Consider the following 26,554-nt stretch of genomic DNA (forward strand, 5'->3'; position numbering starts at 1 on the left):
TGTTTGTGTAGCTTGTCATGGCTAATGGTGGCTGATTGACAAGGTGTTGGGGTTGTGCTGTCAAGTAACTGGCAAATGGTTGAGATGCACCCCATCACCTCATCAGTTAGTCACTATTGCTTGCAGCCAGTTGCAAACACTTTGCAGAAATACAGAATCCTGGACATAGTATTTCAGATCTGTTTTTCCCAGCATGTGGAGTACACATCTTTTTTTTCCCTAAGTAAAAATTCTCTACAGTGTGTAGTCCAGAAAATAAAACTCTGAAAAGCCCTTCAATAAAATACTTGAGTTTGGGGACAAAATTAGAAAGCTATAACACTTCTTGCTTGTTCCTCCAGACTGGTATAAGTAGCTGTCTGCCCAACTGTGAGATGTGTTAAATTGTAGACTGTTCCGTACAGAATCTTATCTGACCTTTCTCAGTGACAGTACTCAGGAGATCTTATCCCACATTTCTCTACTGCAATTCTTCAAGTATTGTAGAATGTCATGTCATAGATGGGAATACCGAAGGAACTCAGACTTCATGGGATGTTATACTCAGCAGGTGATCTTGGGTAAACCTGAAACATTAAAAAAAATTGTGAACTTCCATTTCTTCTATTTAGTAACCAGGATATATTCTTTCCACAACAAATTTCCATTCTACTCTGATCCATTTTGTTCTAAACTTTTGTTGTTGTTTAATCATTAAGTCATGTCCGACTATTCGTGACCCCATGGACCAGAGCAGTGGTTCTTAACCTTTGTTACTCAAATGTTTTTGAACTGCAACTCCCAGAAACCCCAGCCAGCACAGTTGGTGGTGAAGGCTTCTGGGAGTTGCAGTCCAAAACTCCTGAGTAACCCAAGGTTAAGAACCAGTGGACCAGAGCACGTCAGAGTTGGTTAAATGCATTTTGGTAGCTTCTATGACACTGTCCAACATCTCGTCCTCTGTCTTCCCCTTCTCCTCTCACCTTCACACTTTCCCAACATCAGGGTCTTTTCCAGGAAGTCTTCTCTTCTCATGAGATGGCCAAAGTATTGGAGCCTCAGCTACAGGATCTGTCCTTCCAGTGAGCACTCAGGGTTGATTTCCTTCAGAATGGATAGGTTTGTTCTCTTTACAGTCCAGAAGACTCTCAAGAGTCTTCTCCAGCACCACAATTCAAAAGCATCAATTCTTCGGTGGTCAGCCTTCTTTATGGTCCAGATCTCACTTCCATACATCACTACTGGGAAAAAAACATATCTTTGACATGCGGACCTTTGTCAGCAAGGTGATGTCTCTCCTTTTTAAGATGCTGTCTAGATTTGTCATCACTTTCCTCCCAAGAAGCAGGTGTCTTTTAATTTTGTGGGTGCTGTCACCATCTGTAGTGATCATGGAACTCAAGAAGGTAAAATCTGTCACTGCTTCCATATCTTCCCCATCTATTTGCCAAGAGGTGATGGGTCCGTTGGCCATGATCTTAGTTTTTTTGATGTTGAGCTTCAGACCATTTTTGGTGCTCTCCTTTTTCATCCTCATTAAGATGTTCTTCAATTCCTCCTAAATTGGGAGGGCCTCTCCCAATTTGAAGATACCCTTGTCCAGCAGGCCGAGGCAAAGAGGCAGTCATGAAAGTAGAAAAATCAGGGAGCTGGACAGGGTACAGATTGTATTTGTCTTCAGTGTGGAAGGGATTGTCACTCTCGAATTGGCCTTCTCAGCCACACTAGACGCTGTTCCAAGTCCTCCATACAGAGCACTCTGCCATAGTCTCTCGAGACTGAAGGATTCCTAATCTATTCTAAATTCCTCCTCACTTTCTGCCATCAAAGTGGTATCATCTGCATATCTGAGATTGTTGATATTTCTTCCAGCAATCTTAATTCTGGCTTGGGATTCATCCAGTCCTGCCTTTCACATGATGTATTCGGCATATAAGTTAAATAAACAGGGAGACAATATACAGCCTTGTTGTACTCCTTTCCCAATTTTGAACCAATCAGTTGTTCCATATCCAGTTCTAACTGTTGCTTCCTGTCCCACATATAGATTTCTCAGGAGATAGATAAGGTGGTCAGGCACTCCCATTTCTTTAAGGACTTGCCGTAGTTTGTTGTGCTCCACACAGTCAAAGGCTTTTGCATAGTCATTGAAGCACAAGTAGATGTTTTTCTGGAGCTCTCTGGCTTTCTCCATAATCCAGCACATGTTAGCAATTTGGTCTCTAGTTCCTCTGCCCCTTCGGAATCCAGCTTGGTCTTCTGGGAGTTCTTGGTCCATGTTCTAAACTATCTAACATTAATGTTAGTGTTCTAAATAAGCTACCATTAATAGATCCTGTCCAGATATGTTCAATTTCAATATACAAAAAGAGAGAGCTTTTAAAAAATGCACTCTTGCGTAGTTGAAAAAAATATGCAGATATCTAAGACACTCTGAATATATTTGTGATTTAGTTGAACTAGGTGGTACTGTTCATGAAAACGTTGAAAATTCTATCTGCTAATTCCTTAGAGATGGTATGAAAATTTTAAGTAAGGGATTTTTTGATTAATTATTATCACCGCTACATATTTTCTCCTGTCGGTAGCAGTTTGCTACCTGCATTACCTACGGAGTTCCAAAGAAAGATTCATTAGTCAGTTATTCATATTTAAATTGATTACTGTTTTTTTCATGTAGGTATTCTGTTTTCCTTTGCAATGAGGTAGAAAGTCCAAGAAGAAAGGACACAATTTTTGCTATTATCTCTGATTTCCTTCAGTTGAATTTAAAATAATACATTGACACCTAAAAGGTTGCATTTAAGTGAGGCATATGTGGAAATCAGCAGAGCCCCATCCTCTAGCTTCCTTCTTTCTTTCTTTCTCTCTCCCTGCCTGTCTCTCCCTGCAGTAAAGGGTTGCATCTTTCCACTGTGATCCCATATAAAAGAACACATGCCAGCATTTTACCTTATATTAGCTCAGACGTTTTGCATACAGATTGACTGATTGGTTTGTATTCCACCTGCTTCCAAAACTGGGACTCAAGGTGGCTTACATGATGCTTAAAAACATAAAAACACAACAGGACATACAGTTTTAAACAAATTATGATATTCAACTGCAGTATTTAAGCACAGATGAAAGGAAATGATTTAAAAGCATATAAGTACCCACCCATTAAAACCCTTTTTTAAAAGTGCCAACCAATTCCTACCTGGACAAAAAGGTGTTTTCTGGCTGGCAGAAGGACAACAGTAAATTTCCTTGGAAAACTTTTTTTTTCTAGCTTGGAGGCAGCAACTGAGAAGGTCATATTTTGTGTCATCACCAAGCATATCTTTGAAAGGAGCAAAACAAAGAGAAGTGCCTTCCTAAAGATCTGAGAGCCCAAGCAAGCTCATGTGAGAGACTGTAATCCTTCAGGAAGCCAAGACTTAACTCATAAGTATAGGTAATAACCCTCTTCATGGATTGCTGCCTTGTCGTGGCAAAGGGGCTTGAGTAATTCAGAGAAGCGATGGGCTATGCCATGCAGGGACACCCAAGACGGATAGGTCATAGTAGAGAGTTCTGACTAAACTCGATCCACCTGGAGTAGGAAATCGCAATGCCACTTCAGTATCTTTGCCAAGAAAACTCCATGGACAGAAACAAAAGGCTAAAAGATATGACACTGGAAGATGAGCCCCTCAGGTCGGAAGGCATCCAACATGCTACTGAGGAAGAGCGGAGGACAAGTACAGGTAGCTCCAGAGCTAAGGAGTGGTTGGGTCAAAGCCAAAAGGACGCTCAGTTGTGGACGTGCCTGGAAGTGAAAGGAAAGCCTGAAGCTGCAAAGAAAAATACTGCATAGAAACGTGGAATGTAAGATCTATGAACCTTGGTAAGCTGGATGTGGTCAAGCAGGAGATGGTACAGTATGAATAAACATTGACATCCTGGACATCAGTGAACAAAAATGGACGGAAATGGGCGAATTCAATTCAGACAATTATCATATCTACTTCTGTGGGCAAGAATCCCATTGAAGAAATGGAGTAGTCAACAAAAGAGTGGGGAAAGCTGTACTGGGATACAATCTCAAAAATGATAGAATGATTTCAATACGAATCCAAGGCAAACCTTTCAACATCAGAGTAATCCATGTTTATCCACCAACCACTGATGCTGAAGAGGCTGAACTTGACCACTTCTTTGAAGACTTACAACACCTTCTAGCACTTACACCAAAGAAAGATGTTATTCTCATTATAGGGGACTGGAATGCTAAAATAGGGAGTCAAGAGATAAAAGGAACAACAGGTAAGTTTGGCCTTGGAGTTCAAAACAAAGCAGGGCAAAGGCTAATGGAGTTTTGTCAAGAAAACAAGCTGGTCACCACAAACACTCTTTTCCAACAACACAAGAGGCGACTCTACACATGGAAATCACCATATGGGCAATACTGAAATCAGATTGATTATGTTCTCTGCAGTCAAAGATGGAGAAGCTATATACAGTTAGCAAAAACAAGACCTGTAGCTGATTGTGGCTCTGATCATCAGCTTCTTATAGCAAAACTCAAGCTTAAACTGAAGAAAGTAGGAAAAACCACTGGGCTAGTCAGGCATAATCTAAACCAAATCCATTATGAATACACAGTGGAAGTGAAGAACAGATTTAAGGAACTAGATTTGGTGGACAGAGTGCCTGAAGAACTATGGATTGAGTCTTGTACAGAAGGCAGCAATAAAAACCATCCCAAAGAAAAGGAAATGGAAGAAAGCAAAGTAGCTGTTCAACTAGGCCTTAGAAATAGCAGAGAAGAGAAAGGAAACAAAATGCAAGGGAGATAGGGAAAGTTACAGAAAATGGAATGCAGACTTCCAAAGAATAGCAAGGAGAGAGAAGAGGGCCTTCTTAAATGGGCAGTGCAAGAAATAGAGGGAAATAATAGAAAGGGAAAAACAGAGATTTGTACAAGAAAATTGGAGATATTAAAGGAACCTTTTGTGCAAAGATGGACACGATAAAGGACAAAAAATGGTAGGGACCTCACAGAAGCAGAAGACATCAAGAAGAGATGGCAAGAATACACAGAGGAATTAGACTAGAAAGATCTGGGTGTCCCGGACAACTCAGTGTGGTTGCTGACCTTGAGCCAGACATCCTGGAGAGTGAAGTCAAGTGGGCCTTAGAAAGCATGGCTAACAACAAGGCCAGTGGAGGTGATGGCATTACAGTGGAACTATTTAAAATATTAAAAGATGATGCTGTTAAGGTGCTACATTCAATATGCCAGTAAGTTTGGAAAACTCACCAGTAGCCAGAGGCTTGGAAAAGATCAGTCTACAACCCAGTCCCAAAGAAGGGCAAAGAATGCTCCAACTACCATAAAATTGCACTCATTTTACATGCTAGCAAGGTTATGCTCAAAATCCTACAAAGTAGGCTTCAGCAGTAAATGGATCGAGAACTCCCAGAAGTACAAGCTGGATTTCGAAGGGGCAGAGGAACTAGAGACCAAATGCCAAAGAATGCTCCAACTACCATAAAATTGCACTCATTTTACATGCTAGCAAGGTTATGCTCAAAATCCTACAAGGTAGGCTTCAGCAGTAAATGGATCGAGAACTCCCAGAAGTACAAGCTGGATTTCGAAGGGGCAGAGGAACTAGAGACCAAATTGCTAACATGTGCTGGATTATGGAGAAAGCCAGAGAGCTCCAGAAAAACATCTACGTACTTGTGCTTCAATGACTACGCAAAAGCCTTTGACTGTATGGAGCACAACAAACTATGGCTAGTCCTTAAAGAAATGGGAGTGCCTTACCAGCTTATCTATCTCCTGAAAAATGTATATGTGGGATAGGAAGCAACAGTTAGAACTGGATATGGAACAACTGATTGTGGGGCTTCGAAAGCTGCCCCCGCTGCCCTCTTGTCTCCTGTCCCTGGTTCCCTCCATCTGAGGGAGAGGACACCGAGGACAGGAGACAAGAGGGCAGCGAGGGCGGCTTTGAATTTCCCGCCCTTTCCCCTTGCCTTTCGTAGGCCGAAGCCCACCACAAGCTGAACTAAAATTTTGCAGCTGGAGCTTTTCATACCTCGAAATTTCTGTAAGTAGGGACCTTGTAAGTCGAGGGTCCACTGTAACTTATATGCAGAATACATCATGCGAAAGGCAGGACTGGATGAATCCCAAACTGGAGTTAAGATTGCCGGGGGGGTAAATCAACAATCTCAGATATGCAGATGATACCACTCTGATGGCAGAAAGTGAGGAGGAATTAAAGAACCTTTCAATTTGGGTGAAAGAGGAGAGCGCCAAAAATGGTCTGAAGCTCAACATAAAAAAAAAACTAAGATCATGGCCACCGGACCCATCACCTCTTGGCAAATAGAAGGGGAAGATATGGAGGCAGTGACAGATTTTACTTTCTTGGGTTTCATGATCACTGCAGATGGTGACAGCAGCCATGAATTAAAAGATGCCTGCCTCTTGGGAGGAAAGCGATGACAAACCTAAACAGCATCTTAATAAGCAGAGACCTCATCTTGCTGACAAAGGTCCTCATCGTTAACGCTATCGCTTTTCCAGTAGTGATGTATGGAAGTGAGATTTGGACCATAAAGAAGGCTGACCACCGAAGAATTGATGCTTTTGAATTGTGGTGCTGGAGGAGGCTCTTGAGAGTCCCCTGAACTGCAAGGAGAACAAACCTATCAATTCTAAAGGAAATCAACCCAGAGTGCTCACTGGAAGGAGAGATCCTGAAGCTGAGGCTCCAATATTTTTGGCCATCTGATGAGAAGACTCCCTGGAAAAGACCCTGATGTTGGGAAAGTGTGAGGGCAAGAGGAGAAGGGGACGACGAAGGACAAGATGGATGGACATTGTCATTGTAGCTACCAACATGAATTTGACCAAACTCTGGGAGGCAGTGGAAGACAGGAAGGCCTGGCGTGCTCTGGTCCATGGAGTCATGAAGAGTCAGACATGACTTAACAACTAAAACAACAGCAAATATGTAATAACCAGCAGCTTGAATGGTGCCCAGATAGAGATCCCTAGACAACGAAGTTATTAGTGAACATGCTGCAGCATTTTGGATCATAACTGAGATTTCCAAGCCCTAGTTCAGTAATGCTTTTTCAGGTAGGTGGCAGCTCTCTAAGGTCAGGCAGAGGTTTATATCCCGTAACCTGCTAAGTCTTTTAATCAAGGAACTTGCATTTTGGACCTTCTTCCAAAAAACATGTGCTCTGCTGCTGATTCACTGTGTGCCTGTATACAATGCTAGAATGACATGATGGAGCAATTTTAAATTTGCTTTCTATAAGATAATCCTGTATGAGAAAGGCAAAGCAGCTCTTCCTTGGGAAACCTCTACTTGGTTGAGATCACCCCTGTGGTTTCAGTTTCCACATGTACTCTCTTGCTGTCATATCCCGGTCTGCTGCCCGTGTTGGTGGATGAAGCCATTCACATTATTCATTATGCAACGAAATGTGTTATCAAGTGTACATTTGAGTATCTGGTTGCCTAAACTTTATCCCCCACCTTGTTCCATGTGCATTCGTTGGGATCAAGGCCACAGTTCTGAAACATTTGCTACGAAATGTGAGGAGGCAAGCAGGTGTATCCAATTAGGGTACACTCTGGATTTAATTCTGCTTGCTCGTTCAAAACATTAAAACATACATTGCAATTTTCTCTGTGAGCCTGTATATTGGTAGTAAAATATACTAAGGCAGTGCACATCAATCTGGAGATATTGAAGTGCTTACTCATATGAGATGTTCTGATCTGAGCCGTGAAATCATGTGCTGCCGAGTTCCACAGATGGGTATGAACTGTTCTCCTGCAGTATTTGGTAGCTTCTCAAGGAAATCAAAATCATGGCTGTTGAGAAGATTTGCAAGTGAAAGAGACAAAAATGAATATCGTTAAGCGACATATAATTATATTCATTCATTCTAGGTCTTGGAATCAAGATGGTCTATTCATAATGATTACAGTTGCACTGCGAAGCTCAGCACCAGCCTCCCTCCCTTTCCTGAGCTTCAATTTGAATCTGTGCGATGGGGGGGCAGGGCGGGTGAAGAAAAGATAAAAATATTTCTTTATTTCCTATAATTAATTTTTTTTCTGTATTGTATATCTGTGCCTGAAATCAATCAAACAATTTTCAGTCAGCCCAGCTACTGAAAGTGGCTAGATAGTCTAATTGTGATAGTCTATTTTTGGGGGCGGGGAGGGGATGCAGGAACTTAATTGTATAGGCAGCCTTGGTTAGTTAATTAGCTGTCAGAGAATTTTATTTAGCCTTGGCTCTACTGATTCCTCATAAGAACATAAAAGGATTTTCTGGTTAAAAATGAGAATGCAAGTTCCTATCATGCTTTCCCTTGCTGCTATTCTTTGTCTCCCCCTCTTTGCATTTCCCTGCCTTGTCCCTGCCAACAAAAGGAATAAGCTCACAATGAACATTTTATTATGTCATGTGAAGTACTAGCCAGCTTGTTTTATACTGAGGTCATACTTACCAGCAAAACTTGTTTTATTTCATATGGAGTAACAAGTGTGCCATTTTATGCTGTGCTTGCATGTAGAACATGTTTTGGAAATATGTAAATTTTAGAAAACCTTCCATCCCCTGCCCTTGAGTTGAGAAACCCTATGTTACTGGGTTCCTCTAGAGGAGATGTACAATTTTTTCCTTAGTTTGATTGCTGCCTGAATGGCAGCTCTCTTTAGAGCTTCAGAAATATTTGTCCTCATAACTACTCCTCAGAATATATTTTTCTTCCATTTGCTTCTCTTTTCATCGCCTTTGAGTTTGAGAGGTTTTCCCCCTCACCCTCAAAAGATATTTGAACTCTATTCCCATCCACTTTCACTTCCTTTCATTGGCATTTCTTTTGTTATTTTAAAAAGAGACCCAGAAAGGAGGGTTCTTTATTTTACAAGATGGCTTAAGTGCTTGTGTGGGAGAGTGCCCTTTTCTGTACAGAAAAGATGGACATTATTTCGAGCAGCCACCTGAATTTACAGTGTGCTCAGGCTCTGCTCGCACATGGTTGGAATTTTCTCAAGCTTGTCAATATAGGAGAGTAATAGCACTCAGAACATTAGGAACCACCATTTTTGTCACTTCTCTCTAAGAGTCATTGGTTGAAGTCCTTGCTTAGTGACATCAGTGGGAGGTAAATAAGTTGCATCTGCTCCTGTGGGTAATTAACAAATTGCTGCTTAGATGTTTGGGCATGTACCGTATTTTTCTGTGTATAAGATAATACTTTCGTCTAAAATATTTAGATTAAAAATTGAGGGTTGTCTTATACATGCAAAGAAAGTACTTTCCCCCTCCACTTTTTGTGAAGAAAGAAATTTTGGGTTAGAAAAGTGGGGGGTGTCTTGTATGTGGGGACGTTTTGTACATGGAAAAATACGGTATGTGCCTATTGGCTTTGATCAAGTCACAAACTCTGAGCCACAACTAGTTAACTGGCCACAGGAAGGGGCTTCAAATTATTATACAGTGGTGCCTCGCAAGATGATTGCCTCACCGGACGATTAATCCTCAAGACGATGGTTTTTTGCGATCACTGTTGTACTTCGCAAGACGGTTTTTCCTATGGATGATTTCTGCAAGACGATGTTTGGGTCTATGCTTCACAAGACGGTTTTTTGGTTTGTTTTTTTTATGCCGATGTTTCGCAAGACAGTTTCCCCCCCATTGGAATGCATTAAATAGATTTCAATGAGTTCCAATGGGGAACCATGTTTCGCAAGACTTTTTAGACCGATGCTTCGCAATACGTTTTTTGGAACACATTAAATAGATTTCAATGCATTCCAATGGGGAACCGTGTTTCACAAGACGATGTTTTTGCAAGACAGCGATTTTTGCGGAACGAATTAACATCGTCTTGCGAGGCACCACTGTATTTGTCTTTCACAGGTGGAACTAAGTAACAGGATTCAGGCACTGGGTAGTTAGAGACTGACTATAGCTTACACAAATCAGCTAAGTAAGTCTGGTAATTCCCACTTTATGTCCTCCTGCTATTTTCACAACTGCACACACAGCAAACAAGCAGAGAAATGCTCAGTGAATGAAAGTTTTCTGTTTTCTCCAAACTGTGATAGTTAACAGGGTTATACTATTTTGCTAACTTTGTGCCATCCCTTATTACCACTTCTTTTGAAACCATGCACCACAATTTTCTAGGTCAACCAAAATGGGAAACAATACCTAATTCCTGATTCGTTTGTTTTTGTTTGCTTGCATGGTTTCCGGAGCAAAATGGTTGCACGCATTGCCCACCTGTTTTGTTCCTTAAGTGACCTTATTAAGCCGGTCCTTCTATTTTTTTTTCTTTAAAAAGCTAAATGTGGTTTTATCTAAGCCCTCCCTCTTTTTTCCTTTGAAAATTGTGTAAGTCACCTCAAGAGCTATCTTTTAGTGGAAAGGTGTGGTGTAAATGTAGTAAAATAAAATAAACATTAATAAACTTGAAAAATCTGGAGCTCCTAAAGCCAACCAGAAGCAGAAATGGGGATTTTTGATCACTGGGTTTTATGCCATTGTCATTATGACTTGGGAGTGGGGGATACAAACATTTTCTAGTGGACCATGTTATCCACTCCTTCCAGAAGGGCTAGATGTTTGTTTTTGTTTTAATTAAAACTTATAGATTGAGGCTGCAATTCTATGTTTATTTAGAAACCCAATGCCCCACTGAATTTGATGGGACTAGCTTTAGTGCAGAGATATACAGTAGAAGATTGTACAGTAAAAAGCTAAAGAGTGTTCTACTTTATTTTTTATTTAAAATACTTTTTATCCAACCTTTCTTCTTAAAAATGTGGCTTATATCATTGAACCACAAAGCTAAAAACAGTAACTATACAGATACTAGAAAGTATCAAACAAATACCACTCTAAAAGATGGTAGAAAGAAAAACAATACCAAAATCATATTTAAAACAGTGAGACACAACCATCCATAGCAGTGGTTCTTAACCTTTTTGAAAGAAACGCCCCCTTGAGCCATTGAGGAAGTTATCATCACCCCCCTCCCCGCGGTGATGATATCTTTATTTATTTGTTTGTTTGTTTGTTTGTTTGTTTAAGACACTTAAATCCAATGACCCCTGAAAACAAAATTAAATTCCAAGAAAATGAAACGCCCCCCCCCCAAAAGTAACATTTAATGATTTAGTTGCAAGTAAATTTTGAGACGCAAAAAGAAATATAAAAAGGACATAAAAACAAATGCAGGAACTAAAAATTTCAAGACAAAAAGTCTGAAACTAAATTAAAACTGGAGGAAAATATATATTCATGCACGTTGTAAAAAGGCTGCAGCCATCTTCACAGGTTTGGCTTGCTCCAGCGCCCCCCTACCGCCCCCTTCTGCTCCAGCGCCCCCACACCGCCCCTTTTCGTTCTACCGCCCCCCTGAAAAATGAAATCGCCCCCTGGGGGGCATTATCGCCCACGTTAAGAACCACTGATCCATAGTAAATGACTAAGGCAGGTCTTTGCCTGCTTGCAGAACGACAGTTTCAAGAGAACTAGGTATTTTTTCTCCTTCTGCTAAGAGCAAAACATATTTAAGATACTCTGCATTCAGTTGTAGAGATTAAATCTAGTCTAATCACTTTTAAAGCTTTTCTAATATATCTGTCAGTTTAAGGGGTATGTTTTCTTTGTGTGCCTGCGTGCATGCATGTGTGCATGCATGCACCTTTCTCTCTTTCTCTGAAATCATTGCAGTTTCAGAGGAGTCTTATTGCTTACAATTTCCTAAAGTGAATTGTGTCAGAATAGCGTAAGTATGAGACAGATATATAGAGGAGTATGCGGGGCTTGTTAATCATTTAGCTTTTTGCTGACTGTTGAAAGGAACCCCATTTGCTGTTCAATAACGATCTGCTTGCTATAGAAATGGATGAAGGGGTCGCTTAAATAGATTGATACCTGTGGAAAAAAAGATATTTGTACTCAGGGCATGTCCTAGTGTTTTTATTTTGTTATTTTTTTTTTTGCTAAAACAGATACATAAATACTGTATGGTAAAAGGTAAAGGTTCCCCTTGACAATTTGTCCAGTTGTGTCCGACTCTAGGGGGTAGTGCTTATCTCTGTTTCCAACCCATAGAGCTAGCGTTTGTCCAAAGACACTCTTCTGTGGTCATGTGGCCAGCACGACTTGACTGTAGCCTTCCCACCGTTGTGGTACCTATTTACAGTGGTGCCTCGCTTGATGATGTTAATTCGTTCCAGCGAAATCACTGTAGAGCGAAAACATTGTCAAACAAAATAAAAAACCCATTGAAACACATTGAAAACCGTTCAGTGCATTCCAATGGGCTGAATACCTGCTTGTCCAGCGAAGATCCTTCATATGGTGGCCATTTTCGGTGCCTGTAAAGCGAAGAATCCGTCCTAGAAAATAGCAGGGTCCATTTTCTTCAGCTGCTGGCCATTTTGAAACCCAACAATCAGCTGTTTGCTGATCGTCGTAAAGCGAAAATCAGTTCCCAAAGCAGGGAACTGATCATCATTAAACAAAAAAACAACCCATTTAAACCATTGTTTTGCGATTGCAAAAGCGATCGCAAAAACCTAATTGTACAGCAATTTCCTCATTAAGTGAGGCAATCGTTAAGCGAGGCAATCGTTAAGTGAGGCACAACTGTATCTACTTGCATTTGCATGCTTTCGAACTGCTAGGTTGGTGGGAGCTGGGACAAGTGACGGGAGCTCACTCCATCGCGTGGATTTGATCTTCCGACTGCAGATCTTCTGACCTTGCAGCACAGAGGCTTCTGCTTAACCCTCAGCGCCACCACGTCCCACCATTTTTTGCTAAAAAAGATATCTAAATAAGTTAAAAATAATGCCGTCTCAGTTTGGATGTACAGTAAATAATCCTTGAAATAATAATCCTTGGAAAAAATGGAGGTGGTAATCCAGAGCTTCCCACTGAAATTAAAAGCACTTGAAGACGCATAGCTCTGTGTTCAACTGTAACCAGAGAGATTATTCAATATGTATTGTTTTCTTTCCCCTTCTTTTTCATATAATTTTGCCAGCAACAAGTTATTTGTCATCCATCCAGTTTCCTTTCCCATGGACCTTGAGGCTCCTTTGTAGCAGTATTTATTTGGCTTTCTTTTCTCCAGTATGGATTCAGCATCCTTGAAATTTTTAATACATTTTCCATTGTAACAGTTTGTTAGGGATTTCATAAACTATACAATATTGTGCTCTTTTATCCTTTCCTTACTACAAGAACATAACCTGTAAGTGCACTCAGAACCTCCTGTGACCCTCTGAGGAAATAACCAGGTCTGCACCTATGATGGGCCTGGTAAATTTTATAAAGACACATATTTCCTCCCTAAAGTATATTGAAATTATTTTATGGGTGATAGAAGCAAGGCAGGGTTAAGACCTGAAGCAAATGTTATGCTGGTGACAGAGTTATGTAGGAAGGAAAATAATGAGAAGAACTGTATTAGAAAAACTTCAGTTTTCAGAAGTTTATTTAATATAATGTAAAAGCATGTGGTTGCTCTGGTCTATAGAATAGCTTCTGGCATTGCAATAAACATGTACAATATGCTTTAAATAAAACTTGATAAAATCCAGTAATAAGAATGCATTTCTAAAATGCATAACCTTTTTTACATGCACATAAATAAAAAGTGTTATGTTAAGCATACAGATTATACAATGTATGGACATATCTTGCCCTCCTTTTTCCTCCCAAATCCAAGAAAGGAGTGAGAAATAGGAAATCAGTGATAGCAATCATAATGCAATTTATGTTAAGTCCTAGAGTGTCATGGAAGAAGCATTGTTTATGACAGAGGCTAGATACTTTGATATTGTAGTGGAGGGAAAAAATGTCTTAACAAAGAAAAATTACTGCAGGACTTTGCAAAAGCTTTGGGTACAATTGCCAGTGAATTTCATCTAGAGTTAACTTTGGGCCAAACGATATATTAGTGCTACATTATCATTAAAACTGGAATTCCTTAAGTGCTGAAAACATCTGATTGTCAAAGCTGGAGTTTTCTTCAGCTCTGGTAGTTTGCAAATTGGCTTTGCTTTGTGATAGTTCAACGGGAGGTGAGTACAGGATTCATTTGGAAGAAAGATTGCTCAGTCACAAAGGTCTGCCTGGATCACATTTGTGAGATATGAACCGATTGTAATTTCTAATGACAGTCTGTCTTTAATGTATCATTTGGTTCTTAATAGGCCAATCAGATAATTCTGCTCGGGTAAAACATCTGAAGGGAAAAGGATTAGCAGGACATTTCCAGCTGTTGCTCTTTCAAATACATTGCCCTGAAGAAAACAAAGGTCATGCCTGACTTGTCTGGCCTGGAGAGGATGTCCAGATGTGACTCAATCAATTGCCTAAGCAATTTCGCTTTTCCAGATATTGGCTGGAACTTCACTAAAACCACCCACAATATTGCTAGGAGAACCTCAAAGAAGCCACTGAGATTCATCAGATTCCTGGGAGTATTATGGTCCGTGAAATGTCATGAGAAGGCAGAAGGACGGAGTCACATGCAAACCTCTTCACATGGTAATTTGGTTTATAGTAAACATAAGCAGAATATCTAATGGATCATAAGTGTGCCTGCTCCCAGTCTATAATCAGCTGGCATCCTCGGGGGTCACTGCACAGCACTTTCATGCAGACAGCAGGATCGCAACACCTTGGCAGATCTTACTGCTATGCTGTGCTCAAGCCACACATCAATGTCACCACAGGCAGCTCATCACAGCCTACTAACAAAGGAAGGGCATCCAGCAGAGGGCACTTCACTGAGAACCTCCTGGAGCTGGCTCAATGTGCAACATTTAATTATTGCCGCTGAGTTCTAACAAATGCCCCCCCCCAAAGTGATACTTTTGATGATATTACAAAGCTCTGATCTTAGTAGCAGCTGTAAATAATTGACTAGCCCTGAGAAAACAGATAAAGATGTGCAGACATTTTAAACAGTTTCCACATGCCTCTGCCATCATTCCAGGTCTTCACTAATTGCTTCCAGAGTGTCCATAGTCCTCCCATAAATTTACTGATCCTGCTCAATAGCGGTTTCAGTTTCAGTTTGTATGTTGCACAAATATTCTCACCCAGAGGGTATGCTGTTATTTCCAAAACAGTGAGATGAGTAATAGGAGATTTTTGCAAGTACAGTAGTTTCATTATTTTCCAGATGTTGAAGGTACACATACACAAACTGCTGGCCATACATAGCCATTCTCTCTACAGTGTTTATGTATTATATTTAAATAATTATATTGGTTCCACATTTTGGATCTGTCAGATCCTAAGAGATAGCACACTAGCTTATATTAACATTGCATCTTCATTGTGAGCAGCATTGTTTTTCAAGTTAATGGCCAGCGGCGAGGGGATTCTGGGCAATATAATCCAAAAACTTATCTAAGCTCTGGTTGAAGAGAAGGGAATGAGTGAGGAAGAGGATAGGGAAAACCCCCTCCATTTTTGTGCCCAAATAATGAGATTTAAACTTTGACCATAAGCTTTGGTGGTAGGAGAAAGTGCTCAGATCTATAATGGCTGTGTTCGCACATCAAAGTAAGCTATCAGACCTGACTTAATAAACCAACCCAGTCATAGCTTGTGTCATGTGAGTGGGCAAACCAACCAGGAAGCTGTAAAAAACACAACTCGTCTTTATCTCCAAACCAGGTAATTTGTTTAATTGTTTTCTAACAAGGTAGGACTTGCGAGTATATTTCAATTAAAGCCACCTTCTGATTCTTGGTTGTTTCTAAGCAATTTACTATAGCTTCCAGTTAGGACAGAATGGGAAGCTATGCATAATGGTGGCTTCCTGGCTTGTTTCCATGTTGGCATGGAGAAGAAAGAATTGTGGAAATTACAGGGCCACAAGCTAGTTCTGCACATCATAGTTTATTAAGCCTGGATTGACAGCTTTGTCAATGGGTGAATATGATCACTGTCTTCATTAACACAGGATGTCAGAAAACTGTTTTTTTTTTTTTTACAAGTCAGACCATTGGTCCATCTAGTATTATCTATAACAGGACTGTGCAAAACCTGGCTCTCCAGATGTTGTTTGTAAATCCCAACATTCTTCATTTATTGAGTAAGGCTGATGTGTGCTGCAGTTCAACACATAGAAGGCTTCACTTTGCCCTCACTGACTTTCCATGGTTGGAAGTGCCTCTCCTGGGTTTTAGGGAGAATTTATCTCATTGCTGTGTAGTGATGCCATGACTGAAACGGAGACCATTTCCATGCCATGGTTGCAGAAATGTGATAATTTCAAGGATAACATCATTTTCCTTACAAGGGAAAAGGAAAAGGAAGTCAGGTTATTGATATCTCTCTTCCTCTTTTCCAAACCCCACCCCTAGTTAAGTGTTTCTGCATATTTCATAACATAAATAAACAATACAGAGAAAATTAGCATGGCCCCGGCACAAGGATGACATGCAAATTCGTGAAGTGTTCCATCTTTTTGGATATATTTTTAATGTATTTAAATTGTTTTATCTTTTTATTGTATTTTAATTGTTGTAAGCCGCCCAGAGACCTTTGGGTAGAGTTGGCGGCATATAAGTTAAATAAAATAAAATAAATAAATAATACATGTAGAAACTTTTCCTATGCTTAAACCATCTGTATTATTGAAAGAAGGAATTTAAAGTTATATACAGGTATTGTGCATGAATATACTGTACAGTGGAGGGGAAGAACAGATTTAAGGAACTAGATTTGGTGGACAGAGTGCCCGAAGAACTATGGGTGGAGGCTCGTAACATTGTACAGGAGGCAGCAACAAAAACCACCCTAAAGAAAAGAAAATGCAAGAAAGCAAAATGGTTGTCCAATGAGGCCTTACAAATAGCAGAGAAGAGAAGGGAAAGAAAATGCAAGGGAGATAGGGAAAGTTATAGAAAATGGAATGCAGACTTCCAAAGAATAGCAAGGAGAGAGAAGAGGGCCTTCCTAAATGAACAGTGCAAATAAATAGAGAAAAGAATAGAAAGGGAAAAACCAGAGATTTGTTCAAGAAAATTGGAGATATTAAAGGAACCTTTTGTGCAAAGATGGATATGATAAAGGACAAAAATGATAGGGAACTCACAGAAGCAAAAGACATCTGGAAGAGGTGGCAAGAATACACAGAGGAATTAGACCAGAAAGATCTGGATGTCCCGGACAACCCAGATAGTGTGACTCCTGACCTTGAACCAGACATCCTGGACAGCGAAGTCAAGTGGGCCTTAGAAAGCATGTCTAACAACAAGGCCAGTGGAGGTGATGGCATTCCAGTTGAACTATTTAAAATCTTAAAAGACGACACTGTTAAGGTGCTACATTCAATATGCCAGGAAGTTTGGAAAACTCAACAGTGGCCAGAGGATTGGAAAAAATCAGTCTACATCCCAATCCCAAAGAATGACAGTGCCAAAAAATGCTCCAACTTTTGAGCATAACCTTGCTCACACGCTAGCAAGGTTATGTTCAAAATCCTACAAGGTAGGTTTCAGCAGTATACGGATAGAGAACTCCCAGAATTACAAGCTGGATTTCGAAGGGGCAGAAGAACTAGAGACCAAATTGCTAACATGCACTGGATTATGGAGAAAGCCAGAGAGTTCCAGAAAAATATCTACTTCTGCTTCATTGACTACGCAAAAGCCTCTGACTGTGTGGATCATAGCAAACTATGCCAAGTGCTTAAAGAAATGGGAAAAGAAATTTCTCTCCTAAGACGTCTATATGTGGGACAGAAAGCAACAGTTAGAACCAGATATGGAACAACTGATTGGTTCAAAATTGTGAAAGGAGTACGACAAGGCTGTATATTGTCTCCATGCTTATTTAACTTATATGCAGAATACATCATGCAAAAGACAGGATTGGATGTATCCCAAACCGGAATTAAGATTGCCGGAAGAAATATCAACAACCTCAGATATGCAGATGATACCACTCTGATGGCAGAAAGTGAGAAGGAATTAAAGAACCTCTTAATGAGGGTGAAAGAGAAGAGTGCCAAAAATGGTCTGAAGCTCAACATCAAAAAAAGTAAGATCATGGCCAACGGACCCATCACCTCTTGGCAAATAGAAGGGGAAGATATGAAAGCAGTGACAGATTTTACCTTGTTGAGTTCCATGATCACTGCAGATGGTGACAGCAGCCACAAAATGGGGTCACGAAGAGTCAGACATGACTTAATGACTAAACAACAACATTGTTCATGAGCATGTGTGTGCATGCATGCATACACAGTGACCAGACATAAAAATACTCAACAATGACTCTGAGGAAAATTCTTCAGAAATGGCATGCACAGTCTCTTTTCTGATGCAAATTGAGGGCAGCATAAACAGCAACCAAAACCAGGGGAAAACACACATGCTTTTATCTAATGAAAATTCAATATAGGATCAAGTAGTTTCTCACATGCAGAGTGGTGGCCGCCATAAAAGCACACACTTTAGAGAAGCTTCATTGAAATCAGTTGGAATTCTCTGTACTAAGAAGATTGGGGACAGATGCCTAAGGTCCTTTAAGGAGCTCATCTCTTAAATCTTTTTCCAACCATAGGGCATAATCTCGGCTTCGATTTTTCTTCTTTTGTGAAGCTTAATTTAGCTGTTCACCAGTTTTTTAAAACTGATGAGTGAAATTAATTTTTGTTTGCGGGTGGGGTGGCTTCACCAACTTGCCTGGCAAGGCATCAATGGTAGGTGAAGTCAAAGAGGATAAACTGCCCAGCAGTTTAACTGAGATGAAAAGTTGCTGGGTTTTCTTCAGTTACTGTATTGCCTTTCTCTGTAATGAATTTGTATAAGGCCCGTCGTCATGAATATGCAGCATGATCTTTCTGCAGCTTACTTACACTGCTGCATCATAAATTATACACTGTAATCATTTAATTGTAAGTACTTATATTTACTTACACTGATAACATAATACAGCCCACTTTTGAAACACACATTATTTTCAGCATTTGTTAATTTTTTTCCCTCTTAGAAGGTAAAACAAAATGAACTTGTAAATCTGAATAAATTTAAAAGGGTTCAAGAAGTGCATCTTACTTGAAATAATGCTTTTAGAGTCTTGAATGCTTAGTCTATACTCTGAAATTGTCAGTGGTGATACAGTGGTGCGTTGACTTACAAATGCCCTGCTCTACGAACAATTTGATTTACGAACAGTTCCAGCCGCAAAATGTTGCTTTGACTTGCGGCCGGAGCTTTGATCTACGAACAAAAAAGGGCAGGGGGAAAAAGGGGGAATTTAAAAAAAACGCTAAACGTTGGTTGTGAAGAGGCTGCTTCTTTGTAGCTCTTTCACCCCAACGGGTTAGGGAAAGGGAGGCTCAGCCTCCCAGGCTTCCAGCGCTGCTGCCACTGGGGCCTTTGGAGGCCTACCAGGGCTTCCAGACCTCCCGGGGGTCTACTGCCGATCGCTGCCTTCAGGCTTTCCCGAGGGGTAGACTGAAGGGAGCAGTCAGTGGCAGCAGGGGACCCCCGGGAGGTCTCTCATGGAGGCGGGGAATCTTCAGTAGGTCTGGGCAGCAGGGGACCCCTGGGAGGCTTCGGACCGGTAAGATACTGCTTTTTTTCTTTTAAAAAAGTTGTTCTGGGTGGGTTTTGGAGGGTAGGTTTGGGCTGGGGGGGTATGTTTCTGTGTTGTTGTTTTTGTTTGTTTGTTTTTTTTTGCCGTTCTAGTGTGGGGCTTGCTCCAATATTTATTTTTGGATTGTTTTGTTTTTGTTTTTTTGCAGTCCCAACGTGTGACTTGCAGTGTTTTTGGTGTGTTTTTTTGTATTTTTTTCTTCGACTGGAATGGATTAATTGGTTTTCAGTGCATTCCTATAGGAAATGGTGCTTTGACTTACGAACATTTTGACTTACGAACACCGCTCCAATACAGATTAAGTTGGTAAGTCAAAGCACCACTGTATTTGTTTCTAGAACATTTATTTATTTATTTGATTTGATTTGTATCCCGCCCATCTGGTCTGCTCGACCACTCTTTAGATGTCTTATTTTGCAATATGCTTTGCAAGAATTATTAACTCTTTGCTCTTCTTCTCACTCTGTCAGACATACCGTGTTTCTCCGAAAATAAGACAGGTTCTTATATTAATGTTTGCTCCCAAAAACATTAGGGTTTATTTAAGGGAATGTTTATTTTGTAGTCATGTCATCTTCTTCTGGTTGCTGCAGAATGCTGCACAATGGTGGAGAGCGGGGTTTCACTTGACTAGGGCTTATTTTTGGAGTAGGGCTTATATTACAAGCATCTTGAAAAAATCATACTAGGGCTTATTTTCATGTTAGGTCTAATTTTCGGGAAAACAGGGTGCATTTGATATTTCCATTTTAAAGGTGGGGAGCTGAAATTAAGGCATGTGTAACTTTGACCAACTCCATTCTGTGAGCTTAGGTCTGAGAAAGATTTGTACACACATATTTTGGGTTTCATCTCCAATTCACTCCGGTAGATCATACTGAATTGTTGAATCTTGATATTTGTTGCATAAAATTATTTATCATAAAACAGTATGAATATAAAACTTTATATGAGATTCAGATCTAATTCATATAGAATGTACATAGAACATAGTAATATAATATGAATTGTCATGGTGAGCATGATACATTTTATCTGCCACATTCCCAATGTCTCAAGGGTATGATAGTGAAGCAAAGTGATATAGTGGATCGAGTGTTACCTAGGACTAAGGAAACCTGTGTTCAAATCCTGCTCAGCCATGGAAACTCAGGGAGGGTGGTTAATGCCATTGGAAAACCACTCATGGAATATCCAAAATACCCTGCAAACCTTTTTAACGTCTTCATAAGTTAGAAGCAATTTAGTGGCACATAACATGGCCAAAATGCTGCTGCTTGGCATAGTAAATCAAACTAGAGTAGGGCCATTGAATCAATGGGGATTTAGGGAGTCTATAAGTTTCATTGATTCAAATGGGCCTTCTCTTGCTGTGATTTAGTGGCTGTTTCTAATGCAATCACTGTACTCTTTCCAGAACACAGTGTGTCTTTACATTGGTTGTTGGTAATTTCTTCCTTTTCCTTTACCCCTCTCAGGCTTTCCATATTCCTATACCACACCTCTTCATTATATTTCAGGGAAAAACCTCTTATGCCAGGTCAAATAATAAATTACTTGAGGCATAATATAAATGAGAGGCAAATTGCAGCATTCTGTTCTGCAGTGTTCACTCAAGAGAGGGGTGTTTCGAAAACTGAAGAAAATGCTAAGCTCTTTGCCAGAAGAGTCCAGGAGAACGCCTTGTTTATTGCCCTTCCTTTGGCAAGCAAATACATTTATATTCACATAGACATTTAGCCTTTCAGCTGAATTTCTGCTCTGAGTCTTAGCTAGTAGTTTTTCTGTTTTGGCTATGTTTAAATTGATTTGCTTGAATGTTTGTCCTGCCAGCTGCTTTCTCTTTGAGCTCCTGCTTGTATCCCTACCTTGCTTTTGTCTTGGTCAGGGGTGAGGAAATGCAGGGTTCTAGCATCTCTGGATCTCCAACATCCCACATACGTCCTAAAATGGGAGAAAGGCTCAAAAATATCTCGTATCCTCTAGAGCAGTGGTCTCCAACCTTTTTGACACCATAAACCTGCTTTGCATGCATGCAGGGGTGTGTGGGGTTTGCATCTCTCTCTCTGGGTAGGAGTACATCTGTACGTGCATGTGGGGTGGGGGTGTGTGGGGGGCACCCGTGTGTCCATGCATGTGGCCGTGGGGAGGATGAGAGATCTGTCTCTGCGGCCCAGTCCTGCCAAGGCCCGGTGGTTGGGGACCCCTGTTCTAGAGTTCTGGGAACACTTATTTTTTTTAGGGACCTGCCCCCCCTCAATTTTTTGTGTAAAAACATGGCCACTACAGGGCTTAGTTGGATCATACAATTGTGAGTTAAAAATGAAAAGGACTTTGTTGGAGAGACTACAGTTCACAGGGAAGAGTGTATACTATCTCCTAGACCTCTAGAGATTGTACACCCTGGTCTTGGTAGTAGAGACAACTGGAACCTGCAGGCTTTGGAACTCTGCACGTGTAAAAGAAACTGTAGGAGAAGTTTTAGGGAGAAAGCAATGAACAGCGGAATGGATTAAGCACTTTTCCCCTGCCTCTCTCCCCTTCTGTCCTGCAAAGGATACTTTACTAAAAAGCTTTCTGCAATGGTAGCACATCCAGCAAGACTTTGTTAGAAATGGCTGCAATGTGAAGTCTTGTTCTTCCTGAAAATAAAGACCTGAATGAAGAGTAGGGATGCATCAATAGCACAGAGCAATGGTTCCCAACCAACCAACAAAGCTAGTGGTCAAAGCTTCTGGGAGTTGCACTCCAAGAGTACTTGGGTTACCCAAGATGAGATACCCCTGCCTTAGAGCAACAAAAGCATCTATAACTTAGACTGTCTCACAGGTGAGGCCCTGAAAAACAGTCTCCTGCTTAAAATAAAAATGGAGCCATTTGCTGCATAGCTCCCTTTCCATGTCTTGTAAACAAAGACACTGTAATACCTCCTACAGCCTCATCTATCCATGTAATAGCATGTCAGTGATTCATGTTCCTAGCAGGTGTTGGGCTGCCATCCTGCTATTTCATGTATAGTCACTGAGGGTCTGGTTTAAATCAGGTGCTGGGAATGTGCAATGCTGCATGGATAAATTCTTTGTCTGATGTTCCATTTAAGTGAGACCTTCTGGTGCTTCAGAAAAATTAAGGCAAAACAATAAATGCTAAAAGTATCTTCATGCAATGCACCTTGGCTGCTTCTTGGGACACATTTTCATTGGCTGTGCAAATACTGTCCTTTTTTTTTTTTTTTTTTTTTTTAGGAACAGGGATAGAGGGTACAAAAAGAAAGAGGGGATAGGAAAGGAAAAATGGTTTTGGGGGATAGGAGAGCATAAAGTATAACATCATCCAATCAATTCATATTACTAATACATATCAACTTTTTGCTTTTTCACAGTTTGATTACCCTCCTGCTTTTATCTTATCATTTAATTTTAATTTTATTCTATGTTATTCCAACATTGTCTGGTAGCTGCTGCCATTTATACAATACATCCCATCGTTCAGTTTCTTTTTGAATTGAACAGTCTTTCAGCCCATCTGACAGAATATCCATTTTTTTCACTTCCCATATTTTCACCATAAAATTGTCTGGTTTCAGTATCTCTGCCTCCTTAAGATTTTTGTCATAATGCTTTTTAATTTTGGAAGCTGCATGGGTCACTGGATAACTCTCTACTGCATTCATATTACCTGGTGTCATGTCTAATACAGACGATTCTAAAGTCTGTACAACTTCATTTAAGTTTTGTTTGGCATCTACTGTCCCCTCTTTCGTCCCTTTCATCAAATCTTCTATTTTGCTAAGACCTGCATTCACTTGCTGGAACCCTGATAATATTAGCCTTTGTATATTAATCTGCCATTCCTTTTCTATTTCTTGCACCACTATTCCAGAACTTTGGGATTGAACAGACCAAGTCTCCATTTGTTCTTTTGAATTTTTGGGGTCCATCTCAGGCTTTGGGGTTTGTATAAATACCACAATAATCACCCCCTAGAAATCCTTCCACAGTTTCCACAATTTTATCAACAATTCAAACCCCTCATCATAAACCTCCCCTTAGATCTCCCTCCAATCTTTGTCCAAATATTGTAGTATAAAAATCAACTTTTAGCCCAGCAAATACAATATCAATTAGAACCGTGACACAGTTATTTCTTCTTCTCCTGAGTTCAGCAAGCTTCTATTATTAGACTCACACGCGGTCACAAACAAAACAACAGTCACAGAGTCTCAAACTGGCCAGTAGATTGTCCTTGGAGCTCGTCTTGTGATCTTCATTAACCCCTTAATGCTCCTTAGTCCAGTCGGCCACGTCAGCTCCTTCTCCCGAAAACCACCAGATTCTATTATTTATAGTTCACAAAGTCCAGAGAAGGCAAAGAGTAACGTATCCCAGCCACACTGCATCCACCGAAGTCTCTTAAATCCAGTCAGACGGTGTTGCTGTCTGGGATTCTTCTCCAGAAACATAAGATTTATTTTTCCATCTCAGACTCTCAGCTTTAGAATCAGCCTGGCGTTTTAATAGTTCACTTGGAGAAGCTTAGTTTCGCTTTTGAGTCAGACTGATAAGATAAACCCGCCGCTGCATTTATTCTTTCAGCCAAATATTTTCATTCTTATTTCAGCTTAATGAGGCTGTTTCATAAATCAGAGGCTTCGGCTTACTTACTTGTTATATATTTTTAGTTTATATTGATTGCTCTCCTCTCCCCCGGTAAAGGGTTCCTTGCGGCTCAGTGCCAAAAAATGGCGCCCGCTCCAGTCCGTGCACGGTGATTTCTTCAGAAGAAAAAAGTCCGGGTCTGCCTCCCTTTCTTCTCCTTCTGCTGCTCACCATCTGCTTCAGAGAGACTTCTTCTAGACTCTCCTTTGATCCCCATTTCAGAAGGGGGATCCCGGACCGGAGGGTTCCAGCTTTTTCCAGAGAGCTCCTCTCTGAAGTTGCTGGCAGCACCGCAACAAAGCCCCGCCTCCAAATACTGTCCTTTTATGGATCCCTTTTTGGGAGGATGGTGTGATAAAACCAACAAAAAGAAAATATCCAGAGTTGATATCCTGTGTTTGCACTGACGACTGCCATGGTTGAGAAAATCACCCAAATGTCCTTGAACAACCTGTGTTATGCATTAGTGCTATACATGGAAATACATGGGGAGAATGCTTCTGGCAATATATCTCATGTACAGAATGTACTTATTCTGAATGTCTGGATTCAGCCTTAGCTGAAATCCATGTTCCTATGTGAATTAAAGTTTTGAGTAATCAAAAATCATAATCAAGATATGAATTATATTTTTGACTCTCCTCCTGAAATATGCTGTATATCCAAACCAAATAGATTAATTTGTTGTTGTTGTTTAGTCATTAAGTCGTGTCCGACTCTTCATGACACCGTGAACCAGAGCACGCCAGGCCCTCCTGTCTTCCACTGCCTCCCAGATTATTAGTATATTAGTATTTATAACTTCTTTTCCTTCTCCAAATGAACATATCATAGTCTCATCTGATTCTGGGAGTTAAGTCTTGCTGTTGCTGGCATTATTTATTGAGCACTGGAATATATGGGTATAGGAATAGGAAGAAAGAGGATAATTGTTATTACATGGACTTGCTTTGGTGCTTCTCAAGGGGAGACCACAGGAAAAAAGTCTCCCATACCTTCGCTCTCAGAAGGTATTCACAGTCTTGTCCTCATGATATCTACCATCTAAGCATGATGGCCTCATTAAACCTTTTCAGGAAGGCTGATCTAAGTCTAATCTCTGATGCTCGTTTCCTTGTAGCTTGCCAAATATATTGCGTAGGAGAAGCTACTTTACTCGTAAACTGTTCTGTCATTCTCTTTTTGGTGAAATTTTCCTTTCCCTCTGTATTTACCAGTAAAACAGTATGCATTCAGAACGGATAATATGATATACCATTGGGTATGTAACATTTCATTTGGCACCAACTGAATGCTAGCATGGCACAGCTCAAGTAAAGATAAGTTGCAACAAGGGTAATCTTAGAGATACCTTCAAATTGGATGTGATAGTGACTAGATCTGATACATAAGCTTCAGCCAGGCGACCAAGGTAAAGGGTACCATATGGCTGCCAGTATCCCCTAAGGTTTTATTGTGCCCAATACTGAAGCCATGCAGGCATCCTCGACTGTTTTGCACAGTGCCAATGATGTGACCAGATATGTGACCTGCATAAAACTGGCACCTCACCAGGTGGCTGCGGCTACTTTCATGGCTTCATCTGTGTGTGTGGTAAAAACCAAGAGGATGCCGCTTAAAAAGAGCTGCCCCCAGCTGTGACTAAACCTTGATATCGCATGCCATTACATATTTTTCCTTGAAGCACCGGTATCTTGTGTCCATAGACGCTGCCTGTTTTCTAAGTTTAAATTCTTTAGTTGAAACCAGGAGTTTTTTTTTTTTAAAAAAGGAATTTTCAATGCAAGGAGAATGAACTCAAATGAGCACTTTAAGTTTGTGCAAAAGGATAGTTTAAATTTTAAATAATTAAACACATATTTAAATAAAAAAGTTATAAAACATGCATGTTACTAGTGTATTTTATATAATATGAAATTATATTTTAATAGTAGATGGCTGCAGTTTAAGGAAACTGTGATATTGAACTAAAACTGTCCCGAATGCCTAAAGAATTTGGCATAAATCTCAGAACAGGCTTGGGTTTTCTGTCTCTGCCTGGCTTAAATGTATGCCAGGGACTGTAGCAGGTTGCACACATCTCATTCAGAGTTACATTTTGCCATATATTTACCACCTGTAATGTCATAAGATTTCCTTGCATATCATCCATAGAAAAGGGTGGGAATCACATGTTCCTCATGACCTCCAAGGTTTCTGCGGAATGCCACGCCCCTCTACCAGAATCCCCATGTAGAAAAAAAAAAGAAAGAAAAG

The 26,554-nt window shown here is 40.4% G+C and overlaps 1 protein-coding gene and 1 non-coding gene across 6 annotated transcripts in view; both read left to right on the top strand.

Moving 5' to 3' along the window:
• Positions 1–26,554, top strand: part of CTNNA3 (catenin alpha 3) — a 1,002,073-nt gene that overhangs the window by 442,790 nt on the left and 532,729 nt on the right. The window lies entirely within an intron of this gene.
• On the top strand, positions 16,399–16,502 carry LOC140706249 (U6 spliceosomal RNA). The gene has a single exon (XR_012085891.2). It is a non-coding gene; the product is annotated as a U6 spliceosomal RNA (small nuclear RNA).

Source organism: Pogona vitticeps, chromosome 3, assembly GCF_051106095.1.
Source record: "Pogona vitticeps strain Pit_001003342236 chromosome 3, PviZW2.1, whole genome shotgun sequence".
Classification (NCBI taxonomy): Eukaryota; Metazoa; Chordata; class Lepidosauria; order Squamata; family Agamidae; genus Pogona; species Pogona vitticeps.